General features: G+C 44.9%; 1 long non-coding RNA gene across 1 annotated transcript; it reads left to right on the top strand.

Annotated features, from left to right (window-relative positions):
• The first annotated feature begins 7,045 nt into the window (after positions 1-7,045).
• Positions 7,046-9,646, top strand: LOC140329091 (uncharacterized). Its single transcript, XR_011920420.1, has 3 exons — positions 7,046-8,051; positions 9,371-9,439; positions 9,528-9,646. It is a non-coding gene; the product is annotated as an uncharacterized lncRNA (long non-coding RNA).
• Positions 9,647-10,115: the final 469 nt, after the last annotated feature.

The raw sequence follows: 10,115 nt of genomic DNA, 5'->3' as shown, positions 1-10,115 counted from the left end.
CTGGGTGTAGTGCATCGTCAATGACACCCAGAAGTGTGTAATACAATTATTGTGAATGGAGTACTGACAGGCGGCAGCAGCAACAGCTTCAGGAGGAGGCGGTGGGCATTGAGACAGAGCGTGGATGGCATTGGTAACTGGCATCTAGATCTGGGTGTAGTGCATCGTCAATGCCAACCCAAAGTGTGTAATGCAAATAATGGAAATTTGTGATTAAACGTAGAAGGGCCAGACCAAGATGTTTTGTGCACCAGCACTGTTGCTGTGGTCTGTGGTGCCGGAAGCATTAGGAAGGTAGACGATATTGCTAGTTTGCATCATGAAGTGGATGACATGAATGCCAACCCTCAATCTTACAATACTAAGCTGAAAAAATAGGCAAAGGCAATGGTTAGGCAAAGTGTGGCAGTACTGGGGGTTTTCATCTGCAGTTTGTTGGCAAAAATGTAAAGTAAAATGCTTGCTGGCACAATGACAGGCATGACACTGGCGATGAATTCCACCCCTTGGACGTTGCGATAACTAGCGGAAAAATTCAACCGAGGCAGGCTCAGCTGACAGGGTGTTTGGTGGTAGGCAGCCACAGACTCAGCACAGGAGCAGTGGGGGTTCACAGAGGCATTTTGGTTGGCCTAGTGAGTCCTTTTTTCAGTCAATCAGTGACATTTGTAATGGGGATATGATAGTTGTTAGTAACCCACCTTTCATTTATTTTCAAAAAGGTGAGGCGATTGATATTTTCCGGCGACAGTCTTGATTGGTTGTCTGTTACAACTCCACCAGCGGCACTGAAGGTTCTTGCCGGGGCATGAAAGAAGCTTGATGGCATACTGTGCCAACTGCGGGCAGATGTCAAGCCTGTTGACCCAAAAATTAATGGCGTTACTACTGTCAGGACAGGCATCTTCCTCATAACTGCTGTCGTCAACACCACCACCTACAGCCAGAAAAGAGACAACGTAATCGTGCATCATGCGCTTCATCTGTTGTCGATGGTTATGCCCCTGCACTACACTTGTTTGAGGTGGCTGCATTAGGTTTTGCCAGGCATCCAGAAAATCCCCCCTGCCTTGGCCTACACTTTTGGATGTGTGCGGCCTGCTGCCACTACTGCTGATACTGGTGCCACCACCACTACAGGAAGATACGGTGGAGGCGCTGTCCTCCTGAGCTGCCTGTTTGGAATGTGGTGGAATTCCTCACACATCTGGTCGCATAGTATTTTGCTCAGGCAGGTCACCTTTTCTTTCTCTTGCGCCGGGTTGGGTAGAAACTGTGACATTTTGTCTTTGTAGCGGTGATCCAGAAGGGTGGCCAGCCAGTAATCATCCCGGTTTTTGATGCTGCAAATATGGTGGTTCCTCCATAGGCATGGCAACATGTGGACACACATATGAAAGAGGGGTTTCCTGGGCTCATCCTCCTCCTGTCCCTTAGTAGGCCCCAAAACATCTTCCTCCTCATCACCCACCTCCTCCATTTCAAGCTGCAGGAGTTCCTGTTGTTCCAGGGTAATATCATGCAGAAAGATGATGGGAATGACATTGTTCCAGCCTGACTGCTCCCGACTCACAACGCTTGTGGCCTGCTCAAAGGGGGCCAGTACCTTGCACAGTGTCTCCATCTGCAGCCACTGGTCACTGGTAAAATAGCTCAGTTGTGTGGCTGTACCAAGGGCCCCGCTGCCTCCATGCACCACGCTGACCAAGTAACGGCGGGTGGCTAGCTTTTGCTCACACAGATGCTGGAGCATGTGCAGGGTGGAGTTCCATCTAGTCACTGTCACAAATTAGTCTATGCGGTGGAAGCCTCTGTTGGCGCTGGATCTGCTAAGTGCCGTGGCGGCAGAAGAGGAAAGGCATACATGGCCGGAGATGGAGATAGCCTGTCTCAGTAAGTTCTGCAGTCCTGGGTACGTGCTGAGGAACTTCTGTACCACCAGGTTCAGTACGTGCGCAAAGCAGGGCACATGTGTTATACGGCCCATGCGCAGCTTGGCCACAAGGTTGGCCCCGTTGTCGCACACTATGTTGCCTGTTGTTAGCCGGGAGGGCATCAGCCAAGCTTCAACCTCGATGCAAAGGGGACAAGAGTTCTCTGGCGATGTGACTTTTCTTCCCCAAGGACATCAGTTTCAGCACTGCCTGGCAACGCATGTGCTTGAGGGAGCCGTAGTGGCGTGCCCGCAGTGTCCTCTGCTGCTGGCCTTTCAGGAGGAGTGTCGAAAATAGAGGGTTTGCTGGTAGAAGGAATAAAGGAGGAGAAGAGGGAGGACTGGGGTGGCCCATGCTTTCCAACCACACCCCTTGGTGGGGGTACCAGGTGCTGCAATGCCTCTTGCAGACTACAGAACAATGAGCTATGCAAGGCCACCCAGTGAGCGGTGAAGGACAGGTAGCGACCCACTCTGTGCCTGGTTGTCCAGCTGTCAATGGTGATGTGGATTTGACTAAACACCGAGAATGCTGTACGGCAGTAGCTGCAAGACCAATAGTTTGGCTAGACATGAATTGAGTTTGATGACTCTTTTGTTGGTTGGGCCCATAGTCTGATGCTTTACACAGAACTCCGGTAGAGTGGGCTGAAGGGACTGGAGTACCCATCTTACGGCGACAAACTTCATCTGACGCCATGCAACCTGCGGCCAGAAGTTTATACTTCCTCGTAGCTTGAAGTCTGGCTGTCACCAACCTCCCGAGACATTGTAGCAATGACAGTTGGAGGTGTACAAGGAGTCAATGTAGGTGGAAGAAGAGACGATGATGTGGTTACACCTCCTTCAAGAGATCACAAGTACTGCTCCCACTTTGGTTTGTGGTACTTACGCATGTGGTAAAGCTGGGATGTTGTACACAAATGTGATCTGGCCTGTCCTCAGCATATCTGCCTGTGGCACAGGATGCAAATTGCTACGCACCCGTCATCGTTTTTCAGCGTGAAAAAGGACCACACTGGAGAGGTGCATGCAACCACTCTGCTGCTCATTTTCTTTGCCTGCGTCTGCTGGGTGCCCTGCGTCTGCTCCAGCTCCATCTCCCCCATGGTCACATCGTCTCTGACTGTTCCCCTGCTTGTGCCCACTCGTCTGTGTGTTCTTTTGGACTCACATGAGGCAGATTTGCGGCCCCTTCTATCCCCAGTCTGTTGTTACTATTGCTGATGCTGCTGTCTTTCCTCTACGTCTGTTTGGGAACTGCTGCTAGCCCTTACATACACCGGTGGTTCCCAGGTAACATCACGGTCATCATCATTCTCATTTTCATCTAAACCAACCTCTGCAAATGCAGCCACTGATGCAGAACCCTGAACCAGGAAGTGCTGACCACTCTCCCAGGGTCTCAAAGTCTGCCTCCTGCTCTGAAATTCGCAATGACAGATCCTCAGGCTGTTCATCAAACAAAAAGGGGGAGTCATCGGGAGGTACAGGCACATAAGCCACGCTAACCCCTGTCTTTGCTCCTGTCACGGCTGTGCTGGTTGCTGCTGCTGCTGCAGAAGAAGAGCTTGCTGCAGAAAAATAGCCTGCTGCACTTGAGGCCCCTGGGACCTAGTCCACAATACTCTCAACATAATGTGGCTGTATGATTGTAGAAAGCCCTCTCAATTGCCCTGATTCATCAATGAGATGCGCGTACACTCAACACGCGTATTTAGGTGCCAACATAAGAGGTGTTTTTCCGCGGGCTGGAGCCGAGTGCTAGTACACTCGCCTTCACTTCCAAGCCGGATTTCTGTCGTGATAAATGAGCAATGAGCAATAGGGGTCGGATTCAGTAAGTCCTCGCAGCTGAATATTGTTGCGCCTGATTCCGTTTTCGAAGTCGTTATGTTGAGATACTAACTGATGAAGTAGCACAGTATGCTCTGCCAGGATGTCCCCAAACTTTAAACAAAGCAAACACTGACACTGTTGATCTAGAAATTCCACATTTACTGTTTCGAGAACCAAGTATACGCATGAGTGTTTGCTATGTTTTTAATTGTTTTTAATATGAACAATAAGTGTCAATAAGTGATTTGTGGAATACAAACACATTTGTTTGACTGCCTAAAAAGATCCATTTGTGTTTTTTTTTCTTGTTTAACTAGGAAAATTGTCTTGGTCTCAATGATATTCAACACATTTTGCGGAGACATTGGTCCTGAATTATCAATGAGATGCGCATATTTTAACATACAAGCCAACATACAAGCCGTTTTCCCGTGGTCCGGAGCCTAGTGCTAGTACACGCACCTTCACTTGCCAGCCGGATTCCTGCCTTGATAAATGAACAATGAGCAATAGGGGTCGCAATCTGCCAATTAAGGCGATTAGTTTTCAGCTGCGCAATTAAGGAGGATCTGTTAGGCTGTCAATGGTGAGATCATAGCAATTAATTAGCGCACACCTGCTCTCTGTTCTGTGCGCATCTAGGGTCCATTACAGGTCAATTAGAATCTTTAATGCTTCATCTTCTTTTGGGTAAGTGCTACTTTTTTAGGTTACATTGTACTCATTAACAATATTAATTATTTATTGTTACATTTGTTGCACTGTTTTCATACTTTTTGGTTTGCTTTGCAACACTGCAAACTAATTGAGATCAAGCTGTGTATATACTAGTTAACACTTCATAATATGTCATCACACAATAGTATGAATTATTAAAAAAAATTGTCACCAAGCATTTGTGATCTAATTAAAATGTCATTGTAGTTTGGCTTGATAGAAATCAAATAATTGAAAAGAGGATTATTGCCAAAGGAGGTTGAAAAAAAATATTAGTGATTTCACTTGTATATGCATGTCAAAATACATTTAAATGCATATAAATACATATGCATTTTCATTATTATTATTTACCTGGACTGGTTTGCGGGGGGTTGGGGGGTCATGAAGTAAATTTGCTTGGATGTTATGCATTGATGTGACTTTGTAATCCACATTATTGTTAGTTTCATTTTTGCTGCAATGTTTTTGTGCTTGGTTTGTAAGTACAGTTTCTGTTGTTTAGCAAATCTTTCGCAATGTTTTGTCATTTTTTTTAAACTAATATTCATGACAAATGTCTGCATGGTTTCCACTCCAAACTACTACTTGAACCCCCTGTTTGCCTTTGTCCCATTTTCAAAGTCACATATTGGTTTTTAAAAGTATTATGTACATATTTATACATTTGCACTCATATTGATTTGCTGCCACACAACTCCTCTGTTCATTTGTGGTAGTGTTATAGGTTTGTTGTCATTGTGCTGTGCTGCCTGATCTTAGCACTATTGTATACAAACACACTTCCACTTTTTGTCCAAACTGGTTGTAGTGAGGCCTGGAGCAGAGTACGAAGTGAAAAATTAGTGGAAGGCCTGCATGACTGGGAAGGGATGGGAGCAGGCAGCGGAAGGGTTAAGAATTAACATACAGAAGGGGGGGGGGGAGTTGCTGAATTACTATGCCGGGAAGTGACGTACAGGGGGGAGGGAGAAGAGGAGTGAAAAGTGGGGTTAGTCGGAAAGGGAGCGTCTTTTTTTTTTAGCGTGACGGAGAGAAGGAAGGGAGTTTTTCCCACCCACCTGCCCTGTTTTAGATGTGTCGGTGAGGTCCTCGAGGGAAGGTGTTGTATTGGACTGTTTCAGTGGGGGTGAATTTATGGTATGGGCCCCCCAAGAAGGTTGTTGTTGGGAGTGTTAAATTGTTTTGTGGTGGGGCTGCAAGTGCTGCTGGTATCGTTCTCGAGCTTGAGGTGCGACTGGGAGCATTTCATATCATGGCGGTGCAGACCCATTAGGTGCACGGGGTTACAATAGTGGGGCCTGAGGACCAGTAACCAGGGGGTGTGTTTAGGAAAGAATGTTTTATTAATGTATTGGTTACAGGTATTTGTGATTATTTGTATATTGTTATTATTTGTTGATTATATGTTTATATATTGTTATAAATGGTTATTTTTATGGTTATTTATTAAAAGAGTTAATATTTAAGTTATTTGTTAATAAACGGCCCAAAGGGACCATTTAATCAAGCTGTTGTCTCAGTGTGTGTTTGGGGTAAAGGGGGTGGGGTGGGGGAGGAGGAGTGGGGCAGGGCATGCGGGAACTCAGCCCTATCACAGTCATGATGTTGATGGAAGGAGGTCCAGGTTGCCAAGCACAACATCAAACCAGCATCATGGCATGATCCTGGGAAACCTGTGCGTGCACTCATGATTCTCTTGTTGGCATCACAGACTATTTGTACATTCAGTGAATGATAACGCTACTGGTTGCGAAACGTGCTTTCCTGCAATTTAGGGGCCTGAATGGCCACATGGGTGCCATCGATGGCCCCCAAAACAATCGGAAATCCCGCTCACCTGAATAAATCCACCTTTACCTTCCTCCACTCCTGAGCTGTTTGAGGGAAGTGAATATATAGTGGGACAAGGTCTACAATGGCATTGATGACCTTCGTAAAAACCCTGGAAACTGTAGGCTGGCTTAGTCCACAAATTAAGGCCGAGGAGGTTTAAAAGGAACTCCTTCCTAAAATATACCAAGAGCCCAATATACCAAGAGTGGCCAAGAGCCTGGTCATTCCTGGCACTGCCTAGCTTCTCTTGGTTTTTGGAGCAATTTTATCTTCCAGCAAGCTGTACAGGTCTTGGATGACCTGGCGAGACAGGCGGAAACGCCTTTTGACATCCTGGTCATGCAAACTTTCAAGGCGGCTAAGCTCCAAGAAGATGTGTGGTTCCCGGAGCCGTCGCAAAGCACGAGCTTGCTCCCCTGGTTGCTGTTATTGCTGCTCTTCTTCTGCAGTGAGAAGCAGAGTTGTATTCAATGTCACAACAGCAGTAGCAAAGAGCAAGTCCACTTCCAAATTGGTCTCCATGACAACAGCAAGCAAAATCCTTGACCCGGCGCACGTACTGAATCCCTATAAATTTGCACAGAGCTTCTTAGCCATTCTGCTTGCAAACCAAAACTTTAGAAACAGAGAAAACACACAAAGAAGAAACCAGAAGGCTGCTACAAGAAAAACAACAAGTAAGAATACACCATTGACTTTATTCCTCCAAAATATGTTTTGGGTGTGTTGTCCCATAACTCTTTTATTTTTTTACTTCTAGTTACATGGAGCAAAGCGGAATGGCCACCACTTCTCCTGGGCACAGAGGCCGCAAGGAGTGGGACCTATTGTGAACATCTTGTGCAGCGTCTCAAGGAGCATGAAAGATTGGCGTTGCCATTCATTGGGCCAGAAACGGTGGTAGGGGTGGACTACCGGGATGACTCCGATGCTTGGCAATCCTTTTACATTACCTAATTACCAATGTGAATTGATTTTTCCATTTTTGTGGGATTGCAACAGTTTAGTCATTAGCATTAAGAACAAAATAGCATTGTGTTTTTACCTATTTATGTTTGGGGTGAAATTTGAGATCATTTTTGTAAAATGACCTCTTTAGTGTATTTTTACCTTCTTTTGACTTGCATTAACAATGTGTGTATTTGAATTTTTTTACAATATTACGCCCTGAGATGCAGCAGTCCCCTCCTTTCCTCTGTGCTCTGGGTTTTGTGGATGATGAGGATGTCACTTCACATCGAGATGACACTGGGCTTCCTCCTGGTAAGCTGAACCTTCATGGTATATCTTGTTTGACATTGTGCACGTGTCTCCAATCATGTTTATAACCACACTCATGTGTGATATGAGTGTTTAATTTCACACATCGTTGATCCACTGCAGAGAAGCCTGGAGGAGAATATAGGTATTTTGGTTTGTGTGTTCAGCCTTCCAAAAGCTAAGTAATAACCTTTGGTCTCTCTATAATATATCTATATCTATATATAGACAAGATTTGTTAAGTTTTCTTGGCAGAGGTTTCTGGTACAGCCTCCCGTTGGGAATGTGTGAGCTTAATATGTCAAAAATAATTTTGCGTGTGCAAAATAATTGGGACTTTTGATATGTGAAGACTTGTCACCACATTCATTCATTTTGATGTGATATATCATGTGCCTTTGTAGAACATCCATGTCTGCTGGTTTCAGGTTCTGAAGAGTTTTCACGGTCTGCATCCACTGTGGAGGTAGGTAGGCAAGAACTGGTTCATTAGTGTTTATTTTGGGATGTGTTGGGGGATTGAATCTTTCCCAATGTGTTCCATGTTTAATGTATAGGATTCAGAAAAAATGTTTCTAACATTTTGTCTAACATTAGTTGATGTTTCAATGTCAGGTTGCTGTCTGCATAATGTTATGGTGACCCACAAAGTTTTGTGATATTGTAGTAATTTTTTATTTTCCCTTTATAGCAACCAGTGAATGCAGGTAGATTGGGTCAACCCAGTGTGGGCAGCCAGCTTCTAAGCCTCACTCAGAGGCTGGTTGGCCATTTTGATAGATTAGTGGAGTCAAGGATGTCTGCCCCAAGTTCAAATAATTTGGAACCGGTCCTTACGCTCCTACATGAAAACCTCAATCAAAATTGCCAGGACTATCGTCTGATAGAATAGGTCCAAGAACAATCGGCCACTTTGGGTGCCTACATGTTCAGAGTTGACCATCTCTGTAACATGTGAATCCCTGGGCCAACAATCTCAGCTACATCAGGCAATTATTCACAGGCTGGGTTGGCAAATCCCAATAGGTCCTGCTGGTCCCCCATCCCCTGCATAGCAGCCGGCGCCATCCTTCTCCCTGGCTCCACCCTGTTCCCCAGCTGTTGCCTGGCCACTTCCACCTCCTGGCCGCCTACCCTGTGCCCCTGCCTGGCAAATGAGTGCCCCTGCCTGCCCACCCTGTGCCCTTGCCAGCCCACCCAATGCCCAATGAGTGCCCCTGCCCGGCCAATGAGTGCCCCTGCCAGCTCACCCCGTGCCCCTGGCCATCCACCTTGTTCCCCTGCCCGGCCAATAAGTGCCCCCGCCAGCCCACCCCGTGACCCTCGCATTTTGACACTACTTATCTAAGTTTCTTTTGATGTGGCCCAAGTATGCTCCAAATGCAGTTTTGTTATCTATTCCTCAAATAATGTTCCAGTTTGTAAATTTGTCAAAGTGATTCTAATCAAGTATGAAGTCTCAGCTCAATACTCTAGTATTGCTGTAATGACCTTAAAAAAAAGCTATACAAATATTTCCAAATAAAGAATTGCATCTTTGTTCACTAAATGAACACAAATCTAATTATGTCTAGGGACCAAATATGGCACACCTCACTTCTCTGACACTTGTCTGTAACAGATAAATGTGCTTGTTAATAGGTCAACTACTTTTCTGTTGGTTAAAATGACATACTAAGGTGTTCAGTTGTGTATTCTATGCCAAATGAATTCTTAAATGATGTTACAATTACATATATTTTCAAGTGGACATATCTAACATACCATACTCTGTTACTTTTAAAGTCACAGGATATTTGGAAAATAAAGTGACCAATGCAGGAATGGATCAAACCCGGCCATGCTGCAAAACAGGTTGGTGAAGGATAAGAGCATGTTCAATATTTTATGGTTCAAAGAACCATTGTGTAAAAACTAAGGTTTCTTTTTTGTGTTTTTTTAGGGATGGAGTTGGATTGGCCAGGCTGGAAACAGATTTTAAATGTGCACAAAGACAATAAAATAACATTCACAAAATCTGTCTTTTAGTATATTCACAAAGTTTTTTTTTATTATTCTCCCCCAATAACTTAAAATGTGCAAACCCCAACAAATATAAAAATATACCAATATAACAAAACTTTTTTTAAAACATATATACAAAATTTGTTTTTTTTAAAACCAGTACCGCCTGGGCAAATACCGAGGAGGGGCCTTCCTGAAACGGAGCTCCATGGCAGACATCCTCCTGTGCAGCCAATACAGGCTAACCTGTCTACTTCCTGGCAGGTGAGGAAAAAACAAATAATAAATTAACCGGAAGAGTTTGGTCCAAACATTTTTTAAAAGTACTGTCCTTTTAAACACCAAACAAATGAAAATTTACACTTACCAGGTGGATGTCTGCCATGTCGCAGGGGTTTGGGGTGGCGGTGGCAGTGGTGGGGGGCTCGGAAGCTCCTCAGGAGGGCTGTCTGCCTCCCTCAATGTAGAACTGGCTGTTTGTAGAAGAAGACCAAAAAATAGGAGAGGTAAGTACTGACCAAATGTA

This window comes from Pyxicephalus adspersus, chromosome 4 (genome assembly GCF_032062135.1).
Source record: "Pyxicephalus adspersus chromosome 4, UCB_Pads_2.0, whole genome shotgun sequence".
NCBI classification, from domain to species: Eukaryota; Metazoa; Chordata; class Amphibia; order Anura; family Pyxicephalidae; genus Pyxicephalus; species Pyxicephalus adspersus.
Note: the sequence above shows the minus strand (reverse complement) of the source record. Positions and strands in the feature narration are given on the sequence as shown.